General features: G+C 43.3%; 1 long non-coding RNA gene and 1 pseudogene across 1 annotated transcript; both read left to right on the top strand.

Moving 5' to 3' along the window:
* Positions 1–928: 928 nt before the first annotated feature.
* Positions 929–2541, top strand: LOC147823277 (rab-3A-interacting protein-like; annotated as a pseudogene).
* A 4623-nt stretch (positions 2542–7164) lies between these two features.
* LOC147823276 (uncharacterized) lies at positions 7165–8427 on the top strand. The gene is made up of 2 exons (XR_015444149.1): positions 7165–7814; positions 7975–8427. It is a non-coding gene; the product is annotated as an uncharacterized LOC147823276 (long non-coding RNA).
* Positions 8428–19362: the final 10935 nt, after the last annotated feature.

Raw genomic sequence — 19362 nt, 5'->3', positions numbered from 1 at the left:
TCTGTTCAAGTGTTTTGCCCAATTTTTCTTGGACTATCTTTTTAGTGGACCATAGGAGTCCTAAATCTGCTGTCTTTTAGAAAGAGCCCAGAAAATACATTTCAGATCATTTAACAAGAATACATGTGTTCTGGTTCAGGGTATTTCATCCACATTTCACCCATATATACTATTTTTATCCACCATCATATTCCTAAGTATTGATACCACATATATTCTTTACTCATTAAAATGACATGTACTTTCAACTGGCTGGTTAATCTCGTGATTTCTGCTTCAGCTTGCTACAAAAGCTACAATAGTCCAATCTAACATATGAAAATAGATGTTGAGGACATTGAATTTTTTGATATTGCTATGAAGCCTATTGACTGAAAGCTATTTGGTACAAAAAACCCTTCCTGATAGTGGGTTAGTATTTATATTCACAGATTTTCCTATTCTAAATCAAATTAACTAGCCAGCAAGTTTTTATTGACTACTGAGTCATTTCTAAAAGATTTTACATATTAAATTCCAGTTTAAAAACCAAAAGCCTCTCTTTTTCCCTCAATATTATTTGCTTCTTTTGAAAACTTGAATTTACTTCCATCCTTTTTTGGCACCCATACAGCCAATGAGGAAATCAAATCACTTCTGGAAATTTTACATCATCAAAATCCCAGTACAAGTAACAGTAATAGTAATACTAATAAAAATTTACTTTGCAAAATAATTCATGGCACATCCATACAGTTCAATTCCCTTCTGTTTCACTGATTAGGAAATGGTTTCAAGAAGTAAGGAAACTGCTCCTGGCACAGTGTGCCCTGTGCAGTGGAGTAAGCTGGGGTCGGCCCCTGGTCCTTTGGCTCTTGCTGCCTGGGGCGTGCTCCTTGCTGGCCTGCAAGCACCCCTGAGTACAGGCAGTGGGTTTGTCAGGTTAATTTATGATGAGGCTTTTGCTATGGCTAATGACCCCTTGGAAGGCTTTCATGAAGTAAATCTTGCTTCACCTACTTCTCTGGACCTTAGCGTGTATGAATCAGGGACACAAGAGCAAACTACCTCAGCAAGTGTCATCTACCGGCCACATCCTTCAACTTTATGCTCCACTCTTGTCCAGGATAATGCATTGGCTCTTCCTACACAACCTGTGTATTCACCCCTCAGACATTTAAACTGTGTGGAAATATCTAATATCAGCATTCAGGTTACAGACCCAGAATCTTGTGTTACCTCAGGAGTTTCATCTGGGATAACTAAATTAACTACAAGAAAGGACAGCTGTAATGCAGAGAGGGAGTTTTTACAGGGTGCTATGGTTACAGAGGCTTGTGCTAGCAGTGATGATATATTTGGTTTGAGTACAGATAGTCTATCCTGTTTATGAAGCCCAACTGTTCTGGAAGTTAGAGAAAAGGGCTATGAAAGATTAAAAGAACTTGCAAAAGCTCAGCGGGAACCGAAGTTAAAAGATGAAGAAGGTGAAAGGCTTTCAAAAGTTTGAGATCAACTTGGACAGGAATTGGAAGAACTCACACCTAGTCTGCTTGAGGAAGCTCATAAGATGGTGAGAGAAGCAAATGTCAAGCAGGCAACTGCAGGAAAACAGCTGAAAGAAGCACAAGGGGAAATTGATGTTCTTCAAGCTGAAGTAGCTGCACTGAAGACTCTCATATTGTCCTGTTCTCCAACATCACCTACCCAAGAGCCTCTGCCAGGTGGAAAGACACCTTTTAAAAGGGGGCATACAAGACATAAAAGTACAAGCAGTGCTATGAGTAGGAGTCATCAGGACCTCAGTGTGACACAGCCAATTGTAAAAGACTGCAAAGAGGTAACTTGTCGAGGACTGTCCCCTCTGACTCTGTTGGTATTTGTTAATTCTCATCACTGAGGTGTCAGTTATGATTTTTGCCAGCAAAATTTTTAGTACTAAATGTGGCAATATTAAGATCGGGGAGGCTTTATCTAGAGCTGGCTGCTTTCAGGAATTCTTCACTTTCATTCTCTACCTGCCTGACCTCGGAGTACCTGCGAGAAACTTGGCTGATTTATCTCTGTATAATGAATTCAGATCTTGGAAGGATGAGCCCACAATGGACAGAACATGTCCTTTCTTAGATAAAATCTATCAGGAATATATCTTTCCATGTTTAACATTCTCAAAAAGCAAAGCTTTAAAAGCTGAAGTTAGCTTCAGCTGTTCTGGAGGCTATGGAAAACAATACTCTAAGCATTGAACCAGTGGGATTACAACCTATTCGATTTGTTAAAGCTTCTGCAGTTGAATGTGGAGGACCAAAAAAATGTGCTCTCACTGGCCAGATTAAGTCCTGTAAACACAAAATTAAAGTAGGGGACTCAAGCAACTATTATTATATTTCTCCATTTTGCAGATATAGGATCACTTCTGTATGTAATTTTTTCACATACATTCAATACATTCAGCAAGGACTTGTGAAACAGCAGGATTTTGATCAGATGTTTTTAGAAGTTATGCAGTTGAGAAAAGAGATATCATTGGCAAAGCTGGGTTATTTCAAAGAGAAACTTTGATGCACTGTGTGGGACCATGCACAAACCTTCCTGAACAACTGGAAATGGCTGAATATTTTTGTGGTTACTCAATATTTTTTTCCAAGAAGTGGGTCTAAGACTTTATCCCCCTTTTGCAAATTACACTGAGAAGTACTGTGATTTCTTTTCTACTGACCTATGCTGTGTTTGATTATTCTTTAGTTGGACACACTAAAATATAAAGAATTACAGGTGCACTACTGATTATGATTTATAGATGCAAAACTCCCCTCAATAAATAAATAAGTAAATAAATGTATGTATGTAAAAAAAAAGAAGTAAGGAAACTAATTTGAGGAGGGGGAGGAGCAAGATGGTGGCTAAGATCTTTCAGTGGCAATAGCCTCCATACGGATCGACAAAACTACCTTCACAATAGATAAAGAAGCCATGTGACGGACCATAGTGCCAGGTTTTAGTATAATAAAAAGGATGTATTGAGTGTTGAAGAAGGCAGAAAGGAAAGAGTTGCTGACTCCAACTCTCCCCCAACTCCAAGCAGTGTGAAGAGAGATACTGCCCACTTGAAGGAGGCACAGGGAATTCAGTCCAAGCCTTGGACTTCAAGCCCAGTAGAGGCCCTGCCAAGGTAAACTGGGCCCCAGGTATAGCCCCACAACTCTGGGCCCCACACCAATATTGGCAGATGGAACTGCTGAAGCACATTAGCCAAAAAGCTCTCTGCCTCCACCCCACCTTCCCCAGCCTCAGGTAGCATTGAGGGGAGCTGGACTCCACCTCCTGGGAGCAGGACACTGAGACTAGCACAGGACTTTGCCTTGGAGCTCGGTGCCGGGCCCGTTGCAGCAAGACTCAGTACCAGGAAGAAACCAAAGGCCCCATGTGTAGGCCAGAGCTGAGAGATGGAGCCCCTAGACCTTCCCTGGCACTGGGTGGAGAACTGCACACCAGTGGGCAGACACAAGTTTCTGCCTGAGTCACTGGCAGTCTTGGCATGGACCTGTGGTATCCCCCAAGGCAGCAGAATGCTCAGGTGCCTGCAGCTACAAGTTTCAGGTGGCACCCAGGTCAGCGTCAGGCTTGGTGGCCAAGGACATCTGCACCACCCTCAGGGACCACAGCGGTCCCCAGGTCAAGGCTCACAGAGGCAGCCTCTGGACCTGATCCAGCACCAGGCACAGATGCTCTCCCGCCCGCCGGCAGTGGAAGGGACTTGTGCTGCGGCTGCTTCACTGCCAGCTGTGCTGTTGGCCTGTGTGACCTGTACCTGTGAGACTCAGGAATGACCCAGCTCAGTGTCAGCAGTGGTGACAAGGACCGGCCTTCACCAACACTACCTCCCACTCCGGAAGCACAGCGTGCAGCAAGACGCCTTTCCTGAGGCGAAGCAAGGGCAGTTAGCACGGGACCTGTGCCTTAGACCTCGGTGCCAGGCTGGCAAAGCCTAACGCAGGGCAGATCCTAGAGCCTCTGTCTCCAGGCCAGCGCCCGCAGACACATCTCTGGAATAGCGCTGGTGTCAGGAGGAGTCGCGCTGCCCCAGTCTGTCACACTCTTCCAGCGGGCATCACCTGTGTCTGGCTGCAGCAGTCCTGGGCCCCAAGTGCCCTGCAGCAGTAGGCGGCCCTCAGCTGTGCAGGCCTTGGTCCTGCCACATGCTGTGCTAGTGTTGGCGGGCTCTGGGCTCCGGGTGTGCCTTAGTCAGCTCTCCTGTCTGGGAGACACCTCCCTCCCTCCATTGCAGAATTTCAGTCTGTTGTGGAATTCTGGCTCCTTCTCTACTGTGCCAATGGACTCAGATAAGTCTTTAAATATAAGTCTTCAAACCTACAAGAGTCCATTTTATTGTGAGGATAAGAATAACAACTTCAGAAGGCTATTGTAAAGTTGCAGTAATAAATTATTAATAAAGTGCTTAACAGCCTGAATGAATTAATAGTCATCACTATGAATACTCTGAAGAAAGACTGTATTACGGGTCCTATATTAGGGACACCTATCCTGGTTGAGGTGACAGTGGTTGAGTGCTGCTCAGGAAGGTCTGGGGGCTAAAAGAAGAGAATCTGTTTAACTGTACTGAAAGGAGAGTTGGAGTGTGTCAGACATCTGCGAACACAGGTGATTCCAGGGAACAATGAGTTAGTTGAGATGAGCATTGACCAGTTTGGCAACTGTGAAAATTGGAAGCAAAGTGTGATGAAAAAATATAAAACAAATACTTTACTGTAAATACTATTTAAAAACACTATCACACTCCCTTTGGTGCAAGTTTTCGTAACTCAGTTCCAATTCAAATGCTCAACTAATTAGGTAACATGTTTGAGTCACTATAAGACCAAGGCCACTCCTAAAGGAAACTAGCACTAGTCAGAAAATAGTGCCACCTCCTCAGAAGCAGAGAAAGTGGCAAGTAATTTTATAATTACTTTTATCTTAATCAGGGGTGATAAAAATGTATAAGAAGTCATGGGAGTCAGAGCCCAAGAATCAATTTGAAACAAAACTCAACTTTACCAGGTTCTCAATACTGCATAGACGTTATTATACATACCTCTGTAAGAGTACATTTTCTAACAAAATTACAATAAGAGACATGGCTTTGTTATTTCAAATATTAAGCCAATGCTTCCTGTATCCATGCCTTAAATGAAAATAGAAGTAATGCTGATGGCATAGAATATATGGGAAATACTGAGGCGATGGATGATAATTGGTTATTATTCAACTGCAATCAACTCAAAGAAATGCCATTTATTCATTTAATTTCAAACCCAGCTTGTCAGGTTTTAAAAATATTTAAAATTTCATTCCCCCCAATAAAAAAATGTACAATCTAAATGAACAGATGCTTCACAGAAGAAATACAAATGGGCAATAAATATATAAAAAATGTTCAGCACATTTAGCCATTAGAGAAATGTGAATGAAAACAACACTGGGATTTCACTTTACTCCAGTAAGAACGACCATTATCAAAGACTCAATATACAAATGCTGGTGGAGATATGGTGGAGAAGGAACTCTTCTAGATTGTTGGTGGGCATGGAGATGAGTACAACCACTGTGGAAAGCAATAGGGAGATTTCTCACCAAACTAAAAGTAGAAATTCCACTTGAAGCAGACATACTTCTCCTGGGTATCTTCCCAGAGGAACTAAAGTTATCGTACTACAGTGATACGTGCACACCCATGTTTGTAGCAATATAAAACACAATAGTTAAATCATGGAAGTGGACTATATGCCCATCACAGATGCCTGAATAAAGAAAAGGTGAGACATAGATCTTTATAATGAGATATAGATATATACCATAAAAGGATAATTTTGAGTCATCTGTAAGAAAATGGATGGATCTTGGGACCATAATGCTAAGTGAAATAAGTCAGTCTCAAAAGGTTAAACATCATATGACATGTCTAACTTGAGAGACCCAAAATATAAATGAAGAGCAAAATACAGATACATGTCAAGAGACAGGGAGGAACTCTTTGTTGGGATGGGATAGGGTCTTGGGGGAAGGAGAGGCAAGAAAAGGGGTAGAGGGGAATAAAAATGATCAAGAGGCACGTCTTAGTTACTTTTCTTATTGCTGAGACAAAGTACCCGATGCCCAAAGTTAGAGGAGGGAAGGTTTATTTGTGCACAATTTGTAGGGGTTTTAGGTGAGAGTTGGTTGGCTCCAAGGAGGGGTGGCATGGCAGAGGGGCATCACAGGGCAGCAAAGGAGCAAAGAAGCAGCAAGTCACAAGTGACAAGCAGTGGTCCTCTTTTGCTCTTTATGTCCTATCCAGGCAACCCACCCTTGGAGGAGGCAGCAGTCACCCCGGGGTGGGGCACCTTTCATCCCAGCATCGCACCACGAACCAATCCCAGCCTCACATCCTTGATCCCAGCAGCACACACCCTGGATAAAGCAACCTCTGAAATGCCTCACCCACGACTGCATGAGGTCTGGGGGGACATCTCGACGCAAGCCAGAGTGCCTGTAAACTTAGTACTCAGAAGACGTGAGGGAGGAGAATCACCACAAGTTCTAGGCCAGCCTGGGCTACAAGTGACATGCTGTGTAAACAAAGAAAACCCTAGTAGAATTTTACCCATATGCTATCTCATTTTCTCGAAATAAATAGTTTTACTGCTCCCTTTCCATGCTGGAAAAATGTTGTAAAACACTTGTTACACTGCTGGTCGTGGTGGTACACGCCTGTAATCTCAGCTCTCTGGAAGCTGAGGCAGGAGGATCACCATGAGTTCATAACAAGAGCCTGCCTCAAAAAGCAAAAAGCAAAACAGAATAAAACAAAAACTTGCTACACTGAAGAGAGCCTCAAAGACAATGATGTACAATCCCTCCCAAGCCCGCTCTGCCTTATGAATTCATCAGTCTCAGATTGTATTTGTGTGCATGGAACAGGTAAGCGTCCCTCGTGACTTCTGGAACATGAGTACCTGCCTCACATCTGGTTCACTGTTAAAACCCAAGCCCGGGGAGTGCATCTCCTGAGCCAAGCGGCCCCTCCAATTTTAAAGGAGCCTGGGACACCTAGTGGAGCCAGTCTATTCACAGACCGCCTGAAGGCAGTGATTGCAGACTGGAAAACAAACCTGAGGGAACCTCAGTGGACAGTGGGGAGTGGGAGTGGGGTGGAAGAGCGCCCTGGTGGTGTCAAGAAGTGAGTAGTCGGCCAGTGCATGAGAGAAACGTGTCGGAGGGAAAGATGGGGCACATCTGCACATGGTCTTAGGTAGGACCGGGTTAGCAGGAAGGAAGGGTCAGGGAAGACACAGATTGGGCACTGGCAGGGGGAGGGCCAGGACAGCATGGACCACTGAGTGGGGGTGGCCTTGGGAGCAGTGTGGAGGAGAGACCCTCTCCCTGGCGTGTGACCTGTGACAAGTGAGCATAGGCAGATAAAAGGGGTGGAGAAGAGGATGGGAAAGCTTTGGAGGGCTGTGAAGTAAATTGCCCCCTTCTCTAACCATAGCGTGTTGGACTCGCCTTTCCCTCCCTCCCCCGTGGACCCGTCCACGGGGTGTTCTGTCACGTCAGAGCCTCTGCGCCCAGCCAGGGCTTTTATTGGCTGGTGACTTGCTGACCAAAGAAAGCCCAAGGGCGTGGCCACCTCAGGGACAGGTATATAAAGGGGGGTCAGGCCCACACGGGGCAGACCGCTGGGAGGAGCTCCCGGGAGAAGCATGGCCAGGTGTCCAGCAGGGCAGAGCAGCGGCCAGAGGACCAGGCCGAGAAAGAAGAGAAGAGCAATTTCAGGGCCTAAACTGAAGGGAAAGGCGAGTAGACATCCAAGCTCCTCCCCTTGTCCCCCTTGACAGCCCTCCCAAGAGGCCTGAGGTCCCCAGACTGTACCCTTCTCATGAAGCCCCTGCTCCCATGGCTCCGCCCTCTGTCCCCCAGCCAGTGCTCTTCTGTGACCTCCCCGTGTGCTTCCAGGTGGCCAAGAAGTCAAGCAGGGCCAGAAGACCCGGTCCCCGGACAGGGAAGAAGCTCTCTCCCCGAGCATCGCCACGTCCTCCTCGAGATAGAAGAAGGAAACCCCAGCAGGGTTTGGCGGTCCTCAGCACCAACAGGGGGAGCAGCCCCAGCAAGATGCGCCAGGGCAGCAGCAGGGCCCTGGGCGCCCGGAAACGCTGCACCAGGAGAGGCCCAAAGAGAAGCCCTGCCAAGCTGGGGCGCAACAGGTCCACCCGAGGCCGAAGCCGAGGCCGCAGAGCCCCAGCCTCGCGCAAGACAATGCCAATGCGCTAGGCCAAGAGAGGTGGCCAGACACCTCGCTACCATCTGAGAGGTGGCCAGAGGTCTGCCTGCCTCTGCCTCCACTGAGGTAGACCTGAAAGTGTCCACCCACGCTTCCCCGTGATGGGGCAATAAACTAACTCTTGGCGACCTGAGAATGTGTCTGTGTGCTGTCTGGGGGCGGGGAGGGGACAAGGGAGGCAGGGAGGGAAGGTGGGGGAGAAGGGAGGAAGGTGGGGTCCTCCTGTTCCCAGGGATTGGAATTCGAGGGGGAGGGAGGGAGGGGAAGGGAGTGGAGAGGGAGGGGGAGGGAACTGCAAGGTGGGTCGGGAATAGAAGTCAGGGGAAGAGAGGGAGGGAGGGAGGAAAAGAGAGAGGGAGGGAGGGAGGAACTGTGGGAGGGTGGGAGGAAAAGGGGGAATATAGCGGGAGGGAGGGGACTGCACGATGGCGCAGGGCATCAGAAGTCGGGGTATGGAGGGGGCAGAGGGAGGAAAAGCGTGAGGGAGGCAGGAAGAGAGGCAGGGAGCTGCCCGCGAGGCCTGGGAACTGTTCCTCCCTCCTTCTCTCCCTTTCCCCCTCTGGCTTTGCTTCCCTCTGCCCCTCTCTACCCCTGACTTCTATTCCCCCATCCGGCATTGCAGTTCCCTCCCTCCCTCCCTCCCTCCCTCTCTCTCTCCAGGCCTCCTCTCTGTCCCTCCCTCAGCTCTCCCTCACCCTCCCTCATTCCAGTCCCTCCTCCCTCCCTCCTCCCTCCCTCCCTGCTCCCCTCCCTCCCTCCCTGCATTCCTCACTTCCTCTCTCCTCCCTCCCTCCCTCTCTTCCCGACTTCTATTCCCGACCCACCTTGCAGTTCCCTCCCTCCCCCTCCTCCTCTTCCCCTCCCTCCCTCCCCCTCTCCCTCCCCCTCCAATTTCAATCCCTGGGAACAGGATCCCACCTTCCTCCCTTCTCCTCCTGCCTTCCCTCCCTGCCTCCCTTGTCCCCTCCCCGCCCCCAGACAGCACACAGACACATTCTCAGGTCGCCAAGAGTTAGTTTATTGCCCCGTCACGGGGAAGCGTGGGTGGACACTTTCAGGTCTACCTCAGTGGAAGCAGAGGCAGGCAGACCTCTGGCCACCTCTCAGATGGTAGCGAGGTGTCTGGCCACCTCTCTTGGCCTAGCGCATTGGCATTGTCTTGCGCGAGGCTGGGGCTCTGCGGCCTCGGCTTCGGCCTCGGGTGGACCTGTTGCGCCCCAGCTTGGCAGGGCTTCTCTTTGGGCCTCTCCTGGTGCAGCGTTTCCGGGCGCCCAGGGCCCTGCTGCTGCCCTGGCGCATCTTGCTGGGGCTGCTCCCCCTGTTGGTGCTGAGGACCGCCAAACCCTGCTGGGGTTTCCTTCTTCTATCTCGAGGAGGACGTGGCGATGCTCGGGGAGAGAGCTTCTTCCCTGTCCGGGGACCGGGTCTTCTGGCCCTGCTTGACTTCTTGGCCACCTGGAAGCACACGGGGAGGTCACAGAAGAGCACTGGCTGGGGGACAGAGGGCGGAGCCATGGGAGCAGGGGCTTCATGAGAAGGGTACAGTCTGGGGACCTCAGGCCTCTTGGGAGGGCTGTCAAGGGGGACAAGGGGAGGAGCTTGGATGTCTACTCGCCTCTCCCTTCAGTTTAGGCCCTGAAATTCCTCTTCTCTTCTTTCTCGGCCTGGTCCTCTGGCCGCTGCTCTGCCCTGCTGGACACCTGGCCATGCTTCTCCCGGGAGCTCCTCCCAGCGGTCTGCCCCGTGTGGGCCTGACCCCCCTTTATATACCTGTCCCTGAGGTGGCCACGCCCTTGGGCTTTCTTTGGTCAGCAAGTCACCAGCCAATAAAAGCCCTGGCTGGGCACAGAGGCTCTGACGTGACAGAACACCCCGTGGACGGGTCCACGGGGGAGGGAGGGAAAGGCGAGTCCAACACGCTATGGTTAGAGAAGGGGGCAATTTACTTCACAGCCCTCCAAAGCTTTCCCATCCTCTTCTCCACCCCTTTTATCTGCCTATGCTCACTTGTCACGGGTCACACGCCAGGGAGAGGGTCTCTCCTCCACACTGCTCCCAAGGCCACCCCCACTCAGTGGTCCATGCTGTCCTGGCCCTCCCCCTGCCAGTGCCCAATCTGTGTCTTCCCTGACCCTTCCTTCCTGCTAACCCGGTCCTACCTAAGACCATGTGCAGATGTGCCCCATCTTTCCCTCCGACACGTTTCTCTCATGCACTGGCCGACTACTCACTTCTTGACACCACCAGGGCGCTCTTCCACCCCACTCCCACTCCCCACTGTCCACTGAGGTTCCCTCAGGTTTGTTTTCCAGTCTGCAATCACTGCCTTCAGGCGGTCTGTGAATAGACTGGCTCCACTAGGTGTCCCAGGCTCCTTTAAAATTGGAGGGGCCGCTTGGCTCAGGAGATGCACTACGCCTTTTCCATGCGCACAAATATGATCTGAGACTCATGAATTCATAAGGCAGAGCGGGCTTGGGAGGGATTGTACATCATTGTCTTTGAGGCTCTCTTCAGTGTAGCAAGTTTTTGTTTTATTCTGTTTTGCTTTTTGCTTTTTGAGGCAGGCTCTTGTTATGAACTCATGGTGATCCTCCTGCCTCAGCTCCCAGAGAGCTGAGATTACAGGCGTGTACCACCACGACCAGCAGTGTAACAAGTGTTTTACAACATTTTTCCAGCATGGAAAGGGAGCAGTAAAACTATTTATTTCGAGAAAATGAGATAGCATATGGGTAAAATTCTACTAGGGTTTTCTTTTTTTACACAGCATGTCACTTGTAGCCCAGGCTGGCCTAGAACTTGTGGTGATTCTCCTCCCTCACGTCTTCTGAGTACTAAGTTTACAGGCACTCAGGCTTGTGTCGAGATGTCCCCCCAGACCTCATGCAGTCGTGGGTGAGGCATTTCAGAGGTTGCTTTATCCAGGGTGTGTGCTGCTGGGATCAAGGATGTGAGGCTGCGATTGGTTCGTGGTGCGATGCTGGGATGAAAGGTGCCCCACCCCGGGGTGACTGCTGCCTCCTCCAAGGGTGGGTTGCCTGGATAGGACATAAGGAGCAAAAGAGGGCCACTGCTTGTCGCTTGTGACTTGCTGCTTCTTTGCTCCTTTGCTGCCCTGTGATGCCCGTCTTTCACCATTGACTTCTAGTTCTTTATATATTCTAGATAGTAGTCCTTTGTCTGAGGAACAGCTGGTAAAAATTTTTTCCCACATTGTGGGTTGTCTCTTCACTCTGTTGTTGGTTTCTCTTGGTATGCAGAAGTTTTTTAACAAGATGGGATCCCAGTTGTTGACTCTTTGTGCTACTTCATGTGAAAATGAGGATTTGTTCTTAAAGTCTTTTCCTATGCCAATGTCTTCAAGAGTTCTACCTATACTATCTTCCAGCAGGTTCAGTGTTTCTGTTTTTATATTTAGATCTTTGATCCATTTCAATTCTAGTTTAGTGCTTGGTGAGAGATAGGGATCTAGGTTTAATTTTTTGTTGCCCATAATTTCAATAAAAATTTTAGTCTCCAAGATTTCTGTTTGAAACACTTTTATGGACTCCAACTGTTTTTTATGCTGGGCATTCATGGTTTGTATCCTTTTCTTTAGCTCATCCAGTAAGCTAGACTCATCTATTATTTGTTTTATTAGGATCATTATGCCTTTAATTATCTGTGCTTTGAATTTGTCAAACATATTATTGATCTGTTTAGTTATCTCCACTGTTGATGTTTCAAACATTTCAGCTGTGTGGCTTTTGATTACTTCTCCCTTGATGTTCACTGAATGTCCTTTGGAGGACTTGGAAGCTTTTGGAAGTATTTTGTCTCCTCCTTCCCTCATTTTCTTCTTTTCTTTGTTTGTTTGATTGTTTGTTTTCTGTGCTGAGACTTGCGGTTTGTTTATAGTGGATGGCTTTATTGCTACTATTGAGACCTCTTTAAGTAATGACTCCTTTTCAGAAATGTCCTCTACATGTGCCTAGCTATTGGCCTTTAGGCCTGTTTCAGGATCCAACCACTTCTGTTTCTTTGGGAGAGGAGAATGTAGCCTATTTATCCCAGTATCCAGTTCTTTGGGAATGGGCTGTGGTGTTGTTTATGACCTGGCTAAGTCCCTAAGTTGCCCTGCCTTGACTTGATCTTGAGATCCTCATGCCTTCACCTCCCTCACTGCTACTATTACGGGCATTCACCACCATTGCAGGCATTAAGCTTTATTTTTAAAGGAGAAATTTATTCTTTTACATTTGATGATAAAACAAATGCATTTGGTTATAAATAATCTTTCATAGTGTTCATGTTTCTTGTCATTTACTTTATTTTTCACATACTTTTGTTGTTTTTGTTATATCTTAGGTTCTTTCTAGTAAATGTATGGTTCTGAATCATATTTTAATTGTAATTTTGATAATACACATTTTCATCTCTTTGAATTATATTTATCAGTATTAAAATTTAAAAAATGGAACACCTTCATAGAAGATGGAATATTCCCACTCTTTTTACCTCCCATATTTATTTTGTCTTGATTTTTTGTCTGCTTCTGTGGTTTTTGACCCAATTACTTATATGAAAAGTGTTTGTTTATCATTGTTTCAAGCATCAGGCTAGACTTTCCCAGCTGGCTTCCATAAACAATCTCATCATTCTTGTTGTTGTTGGTTTTTTGGTTTTTGGTTTTTGGTACTGGGGATTGAACACAGGACCTCAAGCTTGCCAGGGAGATGCTATGCCACTGAGCTAAATCCCGGGCCCCTGTTATCATTCTTGCTTTAGCCCACTCACACCTCACCCTGCCCTGGCCTGGTTCCCCAAACCTCCATCTCCCAGCTCCCTTAACCCTGTGCGGGCTTCACATGCAGGAAAAGTGTAGTTAGCTCCACAGTCATTTTGCAGCCTTGATTATTTTCATCGTGCCTGACCATTATTCCCTGGAGCTTGCCCATACTTTTCCATAGGGATTTTAACGATTTATGGAGTTCTTTCTTTGTTCTTTTCTACCTTCACTCTTCAAAGGAAAAGTACATCCAAACTGCATGTTGTAAGACCTTCAGTACTTTATTTTATGATCTAAAGAGGGAAAACAAGACAATCAAGCTTCAACATCTTTTCTCATTTTCTGCCAGGGCCGAAGGCACATTACCAAGAAAACTGTGTTGTGTTTTTAAAACAAAGTATGTATTCCATCAATGGACACAAGGAAAAATATAATTAGCTTGCACCAGAAAACAACTATCTTTACTCTTCTTGGATAAAATTATATGAACTAAATTCAATCTGTTCAGATTTACTCAGCAGGCTCCTTGTGAAGTTTTGTTTTTTCTTCACAAGAAGTTTGTTCAAGCTTATCTTTATTGGAAAGATTTCTAACATGGACAAGGACTGTCTTGAAGATGACATCTTTTGCCTGTACCTAGGAATGATATTAAGAATTTTTATGATTAGTCAGGCATGGAAGCAGACCAATCAGAATAGACCTGAGCTGTAAATAATATGTTCAGCCATTTGATTGGGCAGCAGCTGAAAAATGTCTTGCCAATGTGAAACCTTGCTTCATGGGATGAGACCCATTCTTGGGCTTCTAGTTCCTTTCAGTCTTTCAAGTCACGTGATGCTCCTTCCAATTGGTATTCCCTGATCAATTTAAGACCTCCTAAGCTTATTTAAAGAAAACTAACTGAAAATTTATTTGGACGAAATTAGAAATGGTAGAACTAAAGGAAATAATTGCAGTCAAGTATGTGGATTCAATAATTTTCTGTGAATGTCTGATCACTATAAAACTATACTCAAAGGTCAATATCTTCAGACTGGAGACCCACTGAAGAGCTAAGGATTTGAGGTCCGGTGCAGAGGTCCACTGAGAAGGTTAACTACTTGAGGTTGGCTAAGAACTCATATCCATGAAATTAATGATTTTCTCTGTAATTAAAAAATAAGAAAAATGCAGAATATAAATACAAAAATACTTCTTACAATTGAAAATAAATGAGCCTAATCATATACGCGGTTGGTAATATAGAGAAAATAATTTTTCAAGTGTCATTAAAACAGTATTTTGTCTTTGCATCATTAGAACACACATTACAAAAAAAATTTATTTAGTAGTTTTATTAATACTGCATTGCTATCTTGAAACTATTTTTGTATTTTAAAGGATAAAGAAAATAAATGACATAGTCCAGGATTTTTCAGTGTAAAAGAGCCATGTGTGTAAAACAAAATATGTAAAAATACTTAATGTTAGATTTAAGTTGAAAAAAATCAATCTAACACTTGTGTTCCTTAATGCTGTCTACTGAGAATACTTGGAATCAATGACATGCTCGAAGCTATGATTCCTAACTGTCACTAACTACTGAAAAGAAGTAGGACTCTTTTTTAAAAAACTCCTCTTTCTAGATATAGAATATTAGAAATGCAAGGTGAACCCAGGACACCCTGTTGAGCCAGAAAGCAAGGAGTTGCTCAACGGCTAATGGAATTGAGTCAAAAGAACACAAAAACTAGCCCAAAGGAGTTCTCCGACTAAATTTAGGGCCCTTTAAGAATCAAAAAGTATAATAAGGCTGTATATTTGAAGAATGAAAACTAGTTTTCATAATGTTATAACTAAAATTACTAGGCATGGTTATAAGCCCTTTTGCAATAAATGAAAATTGCATACCTTCCAAAAATATAATGACTTATCGATTGAAATGCATTACCCATATTAAAATCCACAAGTCTGTGAGAAGAAAAAAAAACACTTCTTTTCTGTCATTGCATTATTACAACTATTCTTTAGAACTTGTATTAGATGAAAAGAAGCATTTATCCTGGCTTGCAAAAGGAATTATATTTCAGAGTAACCAAATTGACATAGCTAATAAGAAAGTGCCTTCTTAAAGGAGAACGACAGCTTTTAAGTGTAGGTTGAATGACTGAATTCAAAAACCACCAATTTGGGGCCTCTTATGTATTCCTTCATTCAGGCAAGGACTATCCATTTATGTTAAAAACACCAGGCGGGGCCTGGGATTTAGCTCAGTTGTTTCCCTGCCTGCTGCGCAAGCGCAAGGACCTGAGTTTGATCCCTGGTACCAAAAAAAACCCAAAACAAAACAAAAAAAAACAGGCGAACTGTTATTGGAAAATTGGATAATCACTTGGCATCAAGGAACCACCCCAGAGATTACAAACTGCTTGCTTGAGGGGAAATGTAACTTTGTGAAGGAGGAATCTGGTTGTCACCAACTTAATCCCGTCATCGTCATCCACATCATTACTGAATAATAATGGGATGAGCAGAATTTATGAGTTCTCTTAGGTGATGTGGCAGGAAATACACACCATCACTTATGAAGTATTTCTCCCAATAAATGTTTCATGTGAATGAAGTCAAGCTTGAAGATCTGACTTCCAGTTTACAGGAAATACATGGGATAGAGGAATAAGTAAAGTGACACCAATTGGTAATGATTAGACAAGTACAGGAAATGAAATTATTATGTGAAGCAGTTGGATTCTGCCAGACACCCAAAGGCTTTGGAAAACATCAACAGTCTCCACACAGTGTAGGTGACAACTCGCATGCAGAAGCTTCCACACGAGGATGCGTGCAGAGCAGAAAGCATCATGGGTAATATTACAAAAGAGGGACTTCTTTCCCTGACTGGGCTTCAGGCGGATGGAGCAGGGGGAAAATGACAGGCAAGTAACTGTGTAGTTAGTGGGCTCTGCAAAAGGAGTCCGGCAGTCTTTTAGGAAGTTGAAGTCACGTGCAGCGCCTTCTGCTGGGTGGGAGGCACCACTCATCTAGCAAGAAACGCGGAGAGAACCGAGAATCACTCGGTGGACAGTTCTGTTTGTCTCCTTAGGAAACCGAGGCTATATAGGGACTTCTGGCTCGGTCTTTTCAGCAGGTCAATGGGTGAGGGAAAGAATACATTTTAAGAGTATGAGAAATTTAAAGAAGACAACTGTGTGTTCCTTGATTGGATCCTGGCTTGGCATTTGTAGAAATCTGAAGATGAATTGAGGGATAAGTGCTAATAGGGAGTTACTGTCCATTATATTTTATTTATAAAGATATGATCAAATAAAGACTCACTATTTTTAGAGATGCATAGTGGGGTGTTTAGGGTTGAGCTATTGTGAAATCTGTAAATTATTTTAAAATACTTCTGACAAAACAGATGATGCAAATATGGGAAGATCTAAATGATGGATGTCCGTTAAGTTTTTCTATTTCTGCCTGAAAATTTTATATATAATATATATTCCAGCCAATGTGTCGTGAATTAAATCAAGCATGCAGATTTAATTATATATTTTAATTAAATATCTTCAATGTATAATAAAATATTTTAATTAACTATATTTAATTATATATAACTGAATATAAAGAATGGAAGTTTATTATATTATCATTTTGTATCAAGGGCTAAATGATTGCTAGCAAGCTGAAGACTTTAATTAAAATAATTAGGGTATCAGTAGAAGTCTAAGTAGGATCTGAATTTAAAAATGTGCTAACTGGATCACCCTGCTGAGAACCTTAGCTCATTTGGATTTAACTGTGGCATACATTATTTCTAAAAAGTAGACTTTAATATTTGCACAGCACTTTACTTTAAAACATTACCAAAATATTGAAAAGTATTTCTTCAAATTTAAGCCCCAGTTCTCTTTTCAGAAGAAAAACATCAGTAGTTTTTCCCAAAATTTTCCTTTGCAGATTTGTTGTTAGCCTTCTATACTTGCAATTATCTACTTTGCTTTTTTATTTTAGTTTTTATTTTGTTTAGTTTTTAGAGTTTATTGTAACTTTTTTTTCTGAGAAAGGTTCTCGCTGAGTTTCCTAGACTGATCTTGAAATTGTGATCTGCCTCAGCCTCCTGAGGAGCTGGGATTAAGACATGTGGCACCACAACTGATTTTATTGCAACTTTTTAAACGTATTTTTAATTTTTCATTTTATTGGGATTTTTTTTAATATTCAAGAGGCAAATAATAGCATAACAAAACTCTATATGACCAGCACTGAGCTATAGTGACCTTCAGTTCAGAGTTAATCTACTCTACACTCCCTTCCTTTCGTATAGATTAATAGATTATCAATCTTCATAAGTCATAGATTGTTTTGAAACAAATCCAAATACCATATCATTTCACCTAGAATGTTTTGTTATGATTCTTTGAAATATGAGCATTTTTCTTTACATAACTTCAACATCATCATCAAACCCATAAGAGTATTTTTAGTATTATCAAAATATACCATCATGGGCCGGGGATTTAGCTCAGTGGCACCGCCACCTTCCTCTTGAGGGCAAGGTCCTGAGTTCCATCCCCAGGACCAAAAAACTATATATATATATATATATATATATATATATATATATATATATATATATATTCAGTCATCAGTAAAATGGTTTACAGATGCGCTTTTCAAGTTGATTTGTTGCAAAGATTCAAACAAGGTCCACACATTACATTTGGCTGAGATGTCTTGTTCATATCTAATCAATATATTGTTTTAATAATAAATTTTAGAGATCATTCTTTTTATTGGCTGCATAGTAAGCCATTGTATATGTGCCCCATAATGTATTTTACCTAGTCCCCACGGGTGGAAGATTAGGCTCTTCTCAGCCACTTATTGTTATAAACCATACTGCAATAAATAGTATCAAACATATGGCTTTGAACACCTATGAAGAATGTGTGTAAGATAAATCCCTATAGAAGGTATTATGTGTTTAAAAGTATGAGGCATTGCAATTTGTGGCAGAAGCAGACAAATTGTCTTCCAAAGAGACTGTCCCTAGAATACCCCTCTTTCTCCAAACACATACCAACATCAGGTGCTATAAAATTTGGGCCATTATAATAAGTAAAATATGGTAATTGTTGTTTCATTTTCATTTTCTTAACTGAGAGCAAAATTAATTATTCTTTTGTATGTGTATCTCATTTGTACTTTTTTCTGGGAACTGTGATCTTTGATCATTTTTCAATTGGATTGTTAGCTTTTACTAATTGATTTGCATGATCAATGTATATAGTATAAGAATTTGTTATTTCTTATGTGTATTGCAAATATTTTTCTTGTTTGCCTGTTCCTTTCTTTGATGTATTTTCTGATACATTGGATTTTATGTATATGCTATTTTATATCCATTCCATGTTGATAAAATGTCTTGCATGTGCCTTCCTACATAGAGCATTAGAAATTTCAAAGCCTTCTATATAAGCTTGTAAAAGAAAGAGGCAAAGTTGGCTAAGTGACTGCACACACCTTTCACCTTTGTTGTGAGCACTTGTCTGCTAAACATCAAAACCTCTGCAACCAGATATTTTCCCCTAACTTCATCTAAGAAGTATTGCACCATAAATGAACACTTGTCAAACAAGTTTGCGAAATGCTTGATAACTTCCTGGATGGTCTTTATTTTCTCTTATTACCATTAATGATGTAGCTGAAAGTTGAAAGAAATGGTGAGTAGTGCTATTTCCCTGAATATTAATAGAATTTCCAATAGTGGTTAATTAAGTAAGGTATTTAATGAAATTGGATACCTAAAAAGTCCTCCTGAAACAAAGGGAAAATTAGTTTTTAATGGCAGAAGCTAGAAATCAGATCTGTTTAGCTCCTTAATGCATAATTGATAATGAAAGAGGTAATTTAGCCCTTTTGTTGAAAAATTATGCTAAGAAAAAATGAAAAGTTAGAAGTTAAATGAATTGCTCAAGGTCACACAGAAAGTTTAAGTAGTGAAGCCAAGATACTTAACCAAATTTACCAGTTTAGAGTCCAACTACTATGCTGTGTTTTCTCAAAATAAATAAATAAATAAATTACCAGAAAACAAAGAAGGTATTAACGTGAAAGTAAATTTTGGATGTTGCTGGTCCTCGTTTATCTTGCAAGGCAATAGTTTCTGCATTTAATAAAACTGTTTTGCTTGTATAACCATGAGGCACTTATCTTGTAAAAATTTGTTACAATTTGAATGACCTCTCTCCCTCCCACAGTTGTCATGCCTTTTATGGGATAGATGCTTGGCATTTCTTTTTTTTTT

Source organism: Heterocephalus glaber, unplaced genomic scaffold (assembly GCF_053883595.1).
Source record: "Heterocephalus glaber isolate CG9 unplaced genomic scaffold, H.glaber_assembly_v1.0 deba00001594, whole genome shotgun sequence".
In the NCBI taxonomy this organism is placed as follows: Eukaryota; Metazoa; Chordata; class Mammalia; order Rodentia; family Bathyergidae; genus Heterocephalus; species Heterocephalus glaber.
Note: the sequence above shows the minus strand (reverse complement) of the source record. Positions and strands in the feature narration are given on the sequence as shown.